This window comes from Bradysia coprophila (genome assembly GCF_014529535.1).
Source record: "Bradysia coprophila strain Holo2 chromosome X unlocalized genomic scaffold, BU_Bcop_v1 contig_98, whole genome shotgun sequence".
Taxonomy (NCBI): Eukaryota; Metazoa; Arthropoda; class Insecta; order Diptera; family Sciaridae; genus Bradysia; species Bradysia coprophila.
This window is the reverse complement of record NW_023503371.1, coordinates 110,184-123,102: the sequence shown is the minus strand read 5'-3', so window position 1 is coordinate 123,102 and position 12,919 is coordinate 110,184. Positions and strand designations below refer to the sequence as shown.

General features: G+C 31.7%; 1 protein-coding gene across 5 annotated transcripts in view; it reads left to right on the top strand.

Annotated features, from left to right (window-relative positions):
• The first annotated feature begins 1,981 nt into the window (after positions 1-1,981).
• The window catches only part of LOC119070554 (fibroblast growth factor receptor homolog 1), a 40,445-nt gene continuing 29,507 nt past the window's right edge, over positions 1,982-12,919 (top strand). For 4 of the 5 annotated variants that reach the window (XM_037174957.1, XM_037174959.1, XM_037174958.1 and 1 more), the window contains exon 1: positions 1,983-2,569. The gene's annotated coding sequence lies outside the window, so the exon portion shown is untranslated. Of the gene's footprint in view, positions 2,570-12,919 lie in introns of all 5 variants that reach the window. The other variant, XM_037174955.1, reaches the window with a different exon arrangement.

Sequence of the window (12,919 nt, the reverse complement as noted above, 5' to 3'; positions counted from 1 at the left end):
TTATAGAAAATGTTATTCGGATCACCTTTCCAGATGTATCAATGTTTACAGTACATTTATTAAAATTTAAAGATGTTATAAAATGCGACGGTAGCCGGCCGGAAGTTGTGGGTGAAAATAAGACAAAAATTATTAGAAGATTTTCTATTTTCCTTGTTGAAAATCGGTGTCGCATGACAAGTTACACATGGAAGTACTTTTACTAACTTATATATACGTATCTATACGATGAATATACGGGATGTTGTCGTGAAAATAATGTCAAGCAAGTGAGTCGAAGATGATGGATTGAATTGTGATAGACGCAGGTTGATTGTAAATGATTGTAAAATGTAACAATTTTCTTTCAGCACTGATGGAAAGTGTAGAAAAAAATAAATAAAAGAAAGAAGAAAGTAATTCTTGATAGCTTGCAAATGGCTTGTCTCTTCTTTCCTATACGTCGTCGATCGGAGATTATTTTGGAAGTGTACGAAAGCAACGGGTTTATCAGTAATTTTTTTTCGATTGATCGATCAATATTTAAATCAATTAGTAAATTTTAGGTAGTTACGTCAATTATTACAAGTCATTATGCCATCTAAATAGACGAAACATTGTTTCATAACTTACACTAACTCTATTAGAACATGTTAAAATGTAGAAACCAGGAAATGTCTGTTAGAAGTTCCAATTTATGGTGAGGAATACAAGCAGTTTTACAAAAATGAGACTTTATTCAACGACAGATTCAAACCGAATGAACACAAAATTTAGTTATTAACAAGTGCTAACGTGATCGTATCAACTCGATTAGAACTTAAGTAAGCTACGATTACATGTTTCAACAATGTCGTAGTTAGCATGGAATAGTAACTTGCTTGCAGAGTGGAGAAAATAGGAAATTTCAACAATGCGAAGTTTTCCCTGAGATAAACACAGAGTTTTTCATGTGTGTGTGGAGTAATTAACCCTTTTTCTCCAAGAAAACTTTAATTTGTTTTAACGTTTTTGAAAACAAACTGGCAGTTTACATAGTTTCGTGAGCTGTGGCCCGAACGAAGTGAGATGGTAAAATAGAAATTTTCACATCGAGGGTCTAAATTACGAGAAAAATTCTAAAATTTAAGCAAAAGGCATGAAAATTTCTATTTTCTCCACAGGGGATCGAAACTGCTGCGAAAGTAGACCGCAGCGGATCTCTAATTTTTAATTGTGTGTGAAGCGATCACATCTTAGAGATCTGATGATGATATATCTTTCTCTAATCTAATGTACTAGAACAGAATGTAGATTTCGACCAAAGAACTAAAAATACACTAGCCATTTTGAGTTGCGGAAATCGACAATTATGCTGCGTTTTCGCAAAATTGCTAGTGTGTTTGTGGCTTAAATTTTTCAGTTATCCTGCGATTTCCTACTGCTAAAAATATTCTTTATAAAAAAGAACAGAAATCGTATAAACTGTATTCATATCAAACAATCGCTGCAATCAAAATATTCTTTCAAACTTCAATAAATACAACCCAGCATACTTCGTTCACTGCAGTCCTATTTGAGCAGAAAACCGTCTCCGAATATGATTGCATCAAATCAACACATTTTATACTTCACGTGTAATATATACAGACAACGCATTGAATGCAAATGATTATAATTCCTATAGCGCATAACAGTCTCTATTTCGAATATTGAATTTTTTTTAATTATCCGTTTTACGGATCTATAACCTTCTCCGAATCTCGTTGTTTAGTCCTTACAAAATACATAAAATAACTTCACTTCAATAAAAACAATCTCAATTACCTCTTCGCACAATTCTTCATTTCAAACACACCAACATATTGGACGACCGTTTGTGTATACGAAATTTTCCTATTTCTCTCATCGTCGTTTACGTTCGTAGTGTGTTGCTTTATACACGAATTTTCGTGACTTACGTTAAGAAAGTAAAAATTAAACATAAGTTAATCCCAAACTATCGTAACGTTAAAAGATGATTATGCTTTCAGTGAGCTACCGACTATTGACTCGGAAACAACACATTATATACACGCGTGAAACGGTTGGATTTTTTTTTCATTTTGAAAAATATTGAAATTCAAATTATTTTATGTATACGACATTTAATGTGCGATATAGAGATACATTTTCATATTCGAAAATTGTTTATGAGAAATTTTTTTTTTTTTTAATTTTAATTGAGAAATAAAACTCGTAATAATTTTCTTTTGAAACTTAAACCAATTAATGATGGGATTATCAGTGATTATGAAAGGAATTTGAAGTGCTAATAAAAGAAGTGAATCGTTTTTTAAATTAGTTTTTTTGTCTTTTCAATTTGAATAAAAACAAAAATCTTAAAAAAAGAAACAACAAAAATTGGTCAAGTTTTGTGCCTAAAAATGTATAATTACCCAAAATTTTGTGGGAATGAATTGTGAATTATTTAAAACTGGAATCAAAGTGAGAAACTAAAACTATTTTTTTTTGCAAAACCAAATTAGACCGATTCGGAAACAACATTAAATTGATTTTATATCAATAAAATCTCACAAAACGATTTCAGCTCCATTCAACGTCTTTGAAGGTTTGTTCCAATAGAATTTTAATTAGTAAAACTTTAAATTAATGATGGGATTAAAAGAGATTAAGGGATTAATTATTCGTGTTTCTTATTAACCGAAGTCTGGCATGCAATTCCGAGAAACATTTTTAAGAATCAAATTTGAGTTTGGAATCGCATGCAAAACACTTCTCATCTAGTATCGAGGTAAGGGTAGATAATTCGGTGAACTTGTGGGACAATTCAGTTACAATTCATCCTCGGCACGGAGGAAAAAGGGATTTAATCAATGCCGAAGGATAATTTTCTTTCAAAATAGAATATATGTCTTTGGCTACTTTTGTTTAATTTTACGGATTTAATTTATTGCCGATGTCGATTGATACAAGGAAGTAATATTCATTCATATTGGATAACAATTACAACCTGAATAAATCTGAATGTTTAAATCATAAAATTTGCACTTAGGTGTGACGAACAAATTTAAATCGGCTCTTCAATATATTTCTTTCCTATTTACAATTTTCTAATGTTCCATTAACCCTTTAAAAAATCGAAGCTACTCTTGAAGGGTTCATTCACAAAGAACACATACACTCATCAGGTGGAAGAAGGGATCTCTTCATAAATTTTCAAAACCATTATCCATACATTTTATTCGTGTGTTGGTGGACTAAAATTCGTCATTTAAACCAATTAAGTAAAAGATTTGCTGGCAATACGTTTAAAATACTCAAATCAAAAGAAGTAATAGATTTGACAAGTATCGACAAGTCTTCTGAAAAAGATTAAAACCAGTTGCAACTCTCGTCATTTTTTTAGTAGTCTGAATTGGTTAGCTAAAGAGCCCGACTAAAACTGGTTGACCTCTACATAATCTTAATCTTTATTAGTAGCATGATGAGTGTTAGCACTTCTTATCAAAAAATCATATCGTTCCCACTATTTGTTAAAGATTAAGATAGACACTCACGTTTAGAGTGTACATCTATAAATTGCGTCAGTTGCAGATATTGTATGTGACATATATGGCATATCGAAGTATATGGAAAAGGTTGGCAGAACTTCCCAGTAGTAGCACAAGTGATAGGACTAAAGAATCTAGGTAAAGAAAACGATTTATCAAAAGGAAATCCACTAATGGAGAAGCTGACATATTTTCTGTTTTGGAAGTAGTTGTGGCTTGTAATTGCTTCCACATCAATTTCGTTTAACAGATGAAAATCTAGATTTTTATTTTCCGGTTTTTTGCTAGATACGTGCCAGCGACTTAGCAAAGAAATGCTAAAGCGCTGAATCTATATCTTCATTTGTTACACTAAATTCATGTGAGAACATATTATTTTGCTTTTGATGCACAAATCTTATACTGAATTGACAGACCGTCGATGCACTCAAGTCAAACAAGTGGACAATTTTTCATCCTTGTACTGTACTTGTGTGCACTATAGTGTTGTAGTACTCGAACGTTCCATGTAAAACCTACAGTTCCCTGATTCATTATTGTTTATTGAAACGAATCATCGTCAGCCTATTTTCAACAAGTTGAATTAAATAAGTGCGGGCATACTATTTGTCAAAAATCTGCTGTAATTTCATTACAATAACGCTAGTTGATTGAATGAATAACGCAATAACAATCACAAATCGGAATGATTTTCCTATAATATAATGTTTGTCTGACAATTCATCAACCAGCATAAATATTTTTCTCTTCTCTTCTCAATAATGCATCCGAATTGGATGAGCGAATCAACTTGAAGAATAAAGACATTACTAAATGCAATAATCAACATCATTTCTCGGCAATAAAATGTAGCGAAAAACATTGTTCACACCCTATTACAATATCAATCTGTATGTGTAGTAGCTAAGTCTGCTAGCAATCAGCAAGAGTTGTGTATGATCAATGATTGTCCGAATACAAAATAAAAAGTGATCCATTAAATAAATGGAAGTGTTGTTCTACACTGCCAGCAAATGCATTAATTAGAACAACGCATTTTATACAATCGCATTATGTATTTATTGAAATTGACTAAGATTTTTCAATACTGTTTTCAGTAGAAAAAACATAAACACGTTTCTACCGAAAGCCAAATCAAATATATGTACGAGAAAAAAGTGTAAATTATTTTGAGAAAAAACATTCGATTCACCGAACATTCATTGGAAAATGGATTTAAACAAACATTATAAACATTCATGATGTAAACATTTATTTAATATTAAAAAAAATCCGTCTATTTTTAACGTTTTTAACCATTAAGACATTTTGTATTTTTAAGGTAAGACACCAGATTCAGTTTGTGATTAATTGAAGATTTCACGATGTATTAATGCTTAATTTAATGTGCCATTTATCACATTAGAATTTTTTGTTGAATGGCACCACGTAGTGCATTTTATTTCACATAAAAGTGGAAGTTGATAAATGTAATGTCATCGGGACCGGTGTGTTGTTAAAAGTTTCGTTCCTCCAAAAAATTTTGTGAAATTTATTTTCTTTCGTGTTTGTTTTTCGTGTGTTCTTGTTCGAAGTTCGAAAACTTAAGTGCATCATCAATTCGCCGGATTAGTAGCATATATAAAGTTACCGATAAGTATGATCACAGGAAATAATTGCCCGTATTAATCCATTTCAAAATTGATATATTTTCGGCAATCGGTTAACTAAGATGTTGGAAAAAAAACGCGTAGGAAGGGGAGTAAAATTCTTAAAAAATTTTGACTTTTAAATTGATAAAAATTTATTTCGGTTGAGACAATTGTTTGATACAATTTTGGAAATGAATAGCTTTTGTGTTAGGGGCCATCCATAAAGTACATTGACAAAAAAGAAAACAGACTATCCATGCCACAGAGCCACCGATAACGTGATTTTGCATATTACCTGCAGGCAATATTTTGGAAACATTTTTGTACGTACTCACTTTGGGGAGTATTGTCTACGCTTTAAAAAGTGTCGATTAACTAATGCTTGTAATTTAAAAGAATTGGTGTACAGAGAAAAGTGAAGTTCGACATGTTTTCGGAGTTGCTGTGATTTAAAAATGATTCACCATAAAATATGTTTAACAAATGAACATCTAGATTTTTTTATGTTATTTAATTCTTGTTGCGTTCGCGTGCCTAGTCAAAATTTAGAAAATAAAAATCTAGATTTTCATTTGTTATACGAGCTTCTTGTGGAATCAACTACAAACCACTACAACTCCCAAATTAGAAAATATCGAATTTCATCAACACACTGTAAAAAGAGTGAGGATGAAATTTCATACAAAATAGTACTCTATTTGGCAGCTGTCATTAATAGCACTTTTGCTTGAGGTGCGTTGATTTCATGAAAAGTTCACTTTTCTCTACCTTTAAGAAACTTTGGTGTTGATATTTCAATTGACGCCGTAAGTGCGGTCGAAATTAAAAATCTTTCTCACGTAGTTCTTTCTAACACAGCGTCATTTTCATACAAGGAAACGTTGAAATGTATTTTTCGGTTCACTATTTCATCGACTCGTTCTCTTGAAATTCAAATTTTAAGCTCACTTACGGCGTGAATATTCTGTGGAAAATATCAATTCTTTAGCCTAATCACTGACGTTAACGAACGCTTCAACATATTTTTAATTTATCCTGAGTTTTTCGTCGTCGTTTTCATTAGAAATTTACTCTAGTACTGGTAAGCGTATCGCGACAAAACCGTTTCATTGCTACTTCCTTTGCATAAAGTGTCTCATAGTACTTACAACAAAACCAGTCAAAACACCAGTCAAAACTCTTATAACAGTAATGTGACGCAAATCCCTTGCATGCTTCCAAAAAATGATATCATTTTAGGTTAAGCACGTCCCTATGCATAAAATACATTTTTTTTATCTAAGGTGAAATTTCCAAATTTTCCTGACAGTAAATTTTTTTAAGTATCCTGTCACAAACGCTCCGTTAACGCGCGCCCATGATCCACTAGTATACAATATTCTTCGCTATATAAATGATGACTAGCCAGAACTCATCGCTTATTCTTTTCGTCTTTGTCGGAAGTAGATGACTATAACTGTTTCTATAACCTTAAAAACCAACTTAAAAAAAAAACTGAGTTCGCTAAGTGATACGAATCTCATCAAAAGTTGAAAATTATTTATTCTAAACCACTTAACCAGCCGATCATTCAAGCAAAAAAAATTCAATATACAACGTTCAAAGCAAACCACACTAGTCCGGGTCAATGTTTCCTTTTCCAAAAATTCCCATAGCATAGATTCCCACATGCGCATCTAGTAACATGAAAACAGACAATAACTATTTCCTAGCGCTGGGCATAGTTTTGATTTTTATCGAATGTGTAAGAGACAGGACAATAAACTAATTAACGCAATATAATGAGAACTAAAGTTATAGAGTGATTATATAACAACAAACTGAAGCAGGGCCTGTTTTATTTAAAAAAATGTCGGTAAATGTCTTCCAATTTAATCGAGATACAAAATCCTGCGATTGTTTCAAATTTATTAAAAAACAAATTGCTTTGAAAGTTCAAAAAATATTTGGAGAAAGAATGTTCAATAATCGAAAATGTCAGTAAAATAATCCCTGCATCTGAGCCATGTTACCTTCAGATTCGCTTTTTAATGCTAAATTGAAAATGATTAATCATTTACAAAAATTGATCTGATAATAAAAGTTGCTACAAAGACATTTTTTAAGTTATTGACGGCAATGTTAATGTATTTCCAATTTATATTGTGTGTATAATACCTCGACTTTAATTGAAACACAATATCAACCAACATGTTTTATTTTAACATGGCACTGGCACTTTAATGCACAATATATCAGCAATTGTATGCGAAATAAATTTCAAGAAAAAGACATGATCCTAAATAAAGTATAAACTGAGAGATCTTTCAATGCGCATGGAACGAAAGACGAGGAAAGCGTCATCAGATGTGGTTGAATCAACATTTAGCATTTTTGTTTCTCGGTTCGTTATTGAACATTTTCAGTTTATATTTAGGACGAAAATGTAAGATCAATTAAATGTGCAATTTGAATCTATAATCAATTTGTGCTAAATGGCTGTGCAATGCAAAGTAATTAATGCTCTTTAGTATGAATTTCTTTGTTTTTTGTCATATGTTTCTCTCTCAATCACTCAAAATTCGCATCATATAAATGCACAAGTAGCTGGTGGTAAGAAAATTTTCGACGTACACATTCCCATCTATTCCATAAAATGATTTCATTTATATTTTCAACGATTGTATGGTAACAGAGTGTTTATGTTTACTTTGAAAAATCATTTGATGAATGCCGCATTTATGCCGTTGTGTAAGAGTGGCAATGTTGTACAGATATACACAATTTAAATTATTGTACGAATGAAGCTAAAATAACTTAAAAAAAGAAGAAGAAATTAGAAGAACTAAACTTGCATGATGTTATGACTCTGTTATATAGTTTGTTATTGAGTGATATGGAGTGTAATCGATACGGTGGAGATCTCAGAAACTGATCCACAAGTTTTGAATTAAGACGTTTTATACCCGAATGAAGCGATGTGTGCCGTTAAAAGTTTATTTCAGGCACCTAATTTCTACACTTTAATAGATTTTTCCAACATTCGGAAAATATATATTTTATTCACGTTGCAATTCGCTAATTGCGACACTGAGTGGGCTGTTATTTCAAAACTTTTCGGTTGATTCATAATGCAAATTAAGATTTTCATGAAAAATATTTTTCGGAGAAAATATTTGCGTCTAGAGGTTGAGATATTCCAAAGGAAACCGAAAACAAAAATTGTGTCTCCGTTCTCTCCCATTGCCATTATACTTTATTGAAATGCAAACTTCTTATCCGCCAGTCAACTACTAATCCGTGCTCTGTAATTTATTTATCTATGATACGCAGTCGTCTTCGTAAAAATGTAGAAATTTTTCTTACAGTGACTAACATTCTAAAACCAACCAATCTAAGAAATTTTAGTGGTTCGATAATTTTGACATTTCCCATTGTGTGAAACGTCAAAGCGCAATAATTTTATACTGGGACTGGGAACTTCAAATCCAATTGAAAATTTAAAAATTCAAAACGGTGGCTGGTTTTAGAGTGTTGCTCACTGTATTTTATTTTTATAAATAACTCCTTGATAGTTTCATAAACAAATAACAAAACACGAAATATAATTAAGTCGCCACATAATGAAGATATTTTTCACTATACACCCAAAACATGTTGTTACCTATGACAGGGGTATTAAATACCATTGCTTAACATCGATGAAATAAACAAATGAAGAAGGAAGGAAAAAAAAACAGAAATCTCGAGAATTTTTCCGTTCGAAAATATATTCGAAGTGTTTTAAAAACATTTTGATTAACTCGCTCAAAATAAAAACACAATTTTTTGATGTTGCTTCAAAGCGCATTCAAACATAAGTATTTAATCCTTGGAAATTTTACGGATTAATAATTTGAATATTCTATTTTTGAACCGACGCAGACGGTATAGATAGATGAATGTACAAGCATTCAGAGCACACACCTTTTTTCTAAATTAAATATTAATTTTCATTAATTTTCTTACAAATTAATACTTTAAGCATAAGACCACCATCATTTAAACTGAGAACATGTGAGACGACGAGCGCAGTCAGTGTTAATAAGAAGGTTTCCTTTACCTTCTAATACGCAAAGTAATTATCAATATTTCATAAAAGATAATGTTCTACGTGGAAAGCTTGAACGAATTCAAATAAAGTTGTCGTGCATTATAAGTGTCTCTTTAAATTATGTTTAAGAACTATCTCAGGGTACTCTACACCTTGAAGCATCTATTCTTGTTCAGACTAGATACAGCACCGAGACAACAAAAGATACTAGCATTGAAGACTTTTTGATTATCTTTCTAATGATACCAAATTTGCCATATTAGGGTCACTCTGTACATGTTTCCAAAAATTTGCAAATAGGATTTCGTCAAGTAATCTCAAATTTCACACTGTTATGGTCATTTATAGCCAAATACGATCATAGAAGCAATAAGCTTTCACATGTCACCAAATATGAAAATTTTTACAACTTTTTCGTAAAAATCTTTCTAAAATGTTTCAAAAGAATTGCAAGTTTGATAACAATTGAGAGGTAGTCGGAATGGCTTGAACTTTAGTACACCTTGGTGTCATGATGTTGTCTATAGTCTCGCTATATCTGATTTCATTTTGACGTTGATCACCCAAAAAATATGGAAATTTGTGATATCATTGCGAAAATCATAATTTTGCCTGACGACATCATTCATAATTCTACTTTGCTACTTGCGTATAATTTTCTAACTACAAGCACTACAGTGCCACCAAATACGAATATTAGCAGCAACTCACTTCATGCATGAGTGGTACTCTTAATAGAGTACTGAAACTGAACAGTGTATCAAACAGATTTTGGCACTGCGTACCAAATTTTCATACAAAATAGTACTCTATTTGACAGCTGTCATTAGAAGCACTTTTGCTTGAAGAGCGTTGATATTAGTTAATGTAACTTCTTCGGTTGTGACTACAAACTATTCGATGTCATAATTTTCCTTTTTTTGTGAAGATGTACAGGTTGGCTTTTCTCGAAGCACCTGCCTATATAATACCTAAAAATAGTCTCTAAATAAGGAATTACTTCCATTCAGCAAAAATGTGATCCTGTTGAAAACGCTATAAGGGCTGGAGAATGCAAAACGTTTTCCTTCCAATTGTATTCGGCTAATTCAAACATTTATCAACGACCAACCAATTCAGACATTTTCTTGAATAATTTTCTAATTAAAATTTGGCACGTGCTATTTCTGTTTTCAATGCAATCAAATGCTCTTGAATTTTATTTATTTTTTCTTGTGCATTTAGATCGTGCCACCAATAAAAAAATAGATTGTCGCTGAAGCTTTCGACACTCATATAGCATTGATAGGAAAACGTTTTGATTTTTCGATTGCAATAAATAAATGAAAAAATAAATATTTTAGCTGCTGGTGTTTTATCAGCATTACAAATTTGTTGTGTTTTTGTTTTGTTTCGGCTATTTCTTCTGTTGAATGTCTGCCAACATTTTGCCTAGCCAAAATATAGATTGATATAATACAATATGGTTGGTTTATTAAGGCCAAAGCCAAAGTCGATTATTAATTTTTACGATGATATTTAGGTTACTCCATATGTAACATACTGTACAACAAATCACATTCAATTAAAGCTCAGAACAAGAAAAAAAATTATTTATTTCAAACTTCTATTTATATATTCGAAAAGATTTTTTTTTTCAAAAGTTTTGCTCAAATCGATATGGAAACGTGGTACCGCACAACACAAAACAAAATCAAGTATTTACGTGTGGCTTTTGATTAATATATTACGATGTTTTCCACTTGGGATATACGAAAACCACTTCATTGTCATATCAATTATGATTTATAGAGAAAAAATAATTATTTTTTTCAAGAAATAGAGAGAAAAAAAATATACCGACAATTTGATGATTCCAAACGTTTCTATAAATTAACGGAACAGTCATTTTACATCGTCCAATTGGTTGATGAAAAGGGACAGGAATTAATGTCATGTTTTCAAAATTGAATGGGAATGGAAGGTGTGAAAATTTGTAAAATTGTATGGTGTTTTATAATCGAAGAAATCTTCTTATTTTGTGCTATAAAGCCGGCAATGACATCATCATATTTAAGAACGGTGAAAGTTAAGAATAGAACATTAAATGAAAAAAAAAAAATTCTCAGTAGGTAACATGCATCTTCGTGTTTCTGTTACCATTTTATTTGAAACTGACAGGTGAAAAGTAGTTGCATTTTATTGTAAGCTATCCAAATAATTCACCCGATCTGTTCTTGGGGTCTGTTGCCTGAGACAGGTGTACATTTCGAGTTTGTACAATTAAAATCAATCCTAAAGCTCGGTTTCTTAAAGTATTATGAGCTTCACGATGATGATGTACTATCTATCCATGTAAATCTCCTTAACTTCTTATTAATCTCCTTAACTTCTTATTGATATCTGGAAAATTTATTTGCTTGAATGCGGATAGATCTCACAGACGAATCGTGCAAATAGCATTTTAGAAAACGACAACAAAAATAAGCAAAGAATTCGGTCTGGTGTTGTACTATAAACAAAGAAAATTGTTTCAAAACTGAAGAAGTCCTAGATTTTACATATGTATGAACACTGGAACATAGATTGTTCAACAGGATTAACGGATTTGGAGATAATACATTCGGCGTTTGTAATAGTAGATTCCGTCCTTGTTTGGAACTTATTATGTTGAGCTCGAGCCGAAAGCGAGCGATGCAACCGCACAAGGCAAAATACAAAGTTCAAAATAAGGATGTAAGTATTGTACACAGTAAGCCCCCAAGAAATGAGTTTTAAGGCTCGTGACAATGAGGCAATGACTCATGTCCCGCGGGTGCCTAAAATTGTCGGTTTTCGGCGAAACAACATTATCTCTTCAATCAAATCTCGTCTACATAACTAAACGTTTCTAACAAATTCAAAGCAAAACGAAAGTTCTGTTTCCATTTAAAGAAATTACGTTTCCATTTTCTGCAAATATTTTTCCCTAAAAAGAATTGGAACAATCGGTCATTGTTGACTCTATAATTTTTCGTGTTCACTAATGGTATATATATTGAGATTTTTTTTGCTGTTTCTATAACCCAAAAATATAAAATTCGAATGTAACGAAAGGACCATTTAAATGAGGAACGTCAACTGTGTATGTCAAATTGAAGCCAGATTTTCTGTGTTCTTCAAGCGAAAAAGTCACTATTCTCAAAACTAACAATAAAAAAAGGGATTTCCAATAATCGTCTATTAAAAACCAAATGCGTATAGGAAAGTTGTACTTTATTTTGCCTGTTAAGCAAAAAAATTTGGAATCACATTTCCAATGTATTTTTCTCTTAACAACCCATAGGCAGCAATGTTTTTCTACTCATCATCGCATGCATCCCATCCCATATTGAGACGAGAGGACACATGTTCGTGTTTTATTCATTATAAACGCCCCGTCGGCTATGAATATTTCTAACAAATTTAATTAACAGTGAAGTTCTTTTTTTCTCTTGTTTTTGAGAAAATAAACGAACAAAAAAATTAAGTTTGTAGAAGAAGGAAAAAAAATCAACATGTGGATGTTTTCTTCGGGGACTATTACGACTGGCTGTACAGAAAATGTGCATCTGATATGCCAGGTCTTTGTTGTAAAAAAAAAATAACGAAAACTGAACGGTACGTTGACTACCCCTTTTTCGAGACATAAACACACATAAAATGGATAAATAGATAAATAGAAACACATTTTTTTCCACATAATA